This window comes from Pteropus vampyrus, unplaced genomic scaffold (assembly GCF_000151845.1).
Source record: "Pteropus vampyrus isolate Shadow unplaced genomic scaffold, Pvam_2.0 Scaffold577, whole genome shotgun sequence".
NCBI lineage: Eukaryota > Metazoa > Chordata > Mammalia > Chiroptera > Pteropodidae > Pteropus > Pteropus vampyrus.
The window spans coordinates 127,708-129,303 of record NW_011889358.1 but is presented as its reverse complement, the minus strand read 5'-3'; positions in this window follow the sequence as shown (position 1 = coordinate 129,303).

Here is a 1,596-nt window from a genome sequence, read left to right as displayed (position 1 = left end):
GGATGTCAGCTAATCTTGCTTGGGTATAAACAAACCATTCAAATTTATTTCAGCCAATTCCATTTGGCTAATTTGGTTGTGTGGAAAGCATATCTCCAGATACAGAGGCACTTCCTAAAGTAACAACCACCTAGGGACATTCTTTAAAGAGTAGCGTAGACTTGATAAATTTATGGTAGCAAAAAATTGGCCCTTTGCCATATACAAATGTCATGTTTTATTAGATTTAGACTCTTACCAATCATAGTCAAATGTATGACATAATTTAAATTAATCACTTAAAAAAGGTTTCCATGGCTGGAATTTTCATGTGTAGAAAGCCACATTCTTGGAATCAATATGCTAGGGAAACAGTATCTTTTGATAAAATCAGTGTTCAAATATTGAAAGTATCATCTTCTACCTACTACCAAACCTGCTCTCTACCTCTTATCATATTTGATGAATATCACCTTATCCAACTTGCCAAACCAGAAACCTGGGATTCATCTCCTACTGCTTCTTTCTCTTCTTTCCCTACTGCTTCTTTCTCTACATCAAATTGTCCATCAAATCTTGTAGGGTGGATTTTACTTCCAAATATCAATCAAATCTTTCTAATATTCTCATTTCTCACTCCCTTTATCTTAGTTTGGCTCTTTAAAATTTATTATCTGTACTTACAAAACAATAGTTACAAAACAGTCATGGGGATTTACGGTATCACATAGGGTAATACAGTCAATATTATTGTAAGAGTTGTGTGTAATGCCAGATGGGTGCTAGAATAATTGTGGGAATCACTTCATGGATTGTATAAGTATGTAGTTTTTTAAATTTTAAATTTAAAAAAGTAAAGATAAATAAAATTTATTATCTGGCTTAAGTCAATGTTCTTGCTGCTAAAATGACTGTATTAGGTGCAATTGTGAAAGAAAAATAGAAAATACGGGGCAGGAAATTAGAGGATGCATAACCAGTGGAAAAATTAGGGAAGCAAAGAAAATGACAGGACAAAAAAGAAAAGAAAAGAAAATGGTAGAATTGCAGATAGTGCTTGAGTATGAGAAAGTGTCCAATAGTGATGATGACTATCTCCAGCAGTGGAGCTGGCAATTCTCAAGAGGCACAGATGATTTTAGCAAAATCTCATGTTGAATGACTACTGGCTTTTTCCTACTGCCAAGAGCAGCTGAAAAACTGTGTTGTCTTCTCCTTATTTCCATATTCCAAATTCCATAAGCACCTTTCTTAGGTGGACCTTACCTAGAACGCTGCTGGCAAGGCAGAACTTATAAACAAGCTCAATTTAATAAATGAGTTTAGCAGCTGACAGGCTAGAAAGTCAAACTATAAAAATAAACTGAATTCTTTATGATAGCAGTAAATAATTGAAATTCAAAATAAATAATGCATTCCTGACAAAAAAAAATATTTAAATATAAATACAAAAAACTTTGTATGAAATCTACAGGCTGAACAATAAAAAATATCCAATCATCTGTTGAGGGACACTTCTGTTATCTCCATGTCTTGACCACTGTGAACAATGCTGTTATGAACATTAGGGTGTATTTATCTTTATAAATAAACATTTTCAATTTTGGGAGGTAGATA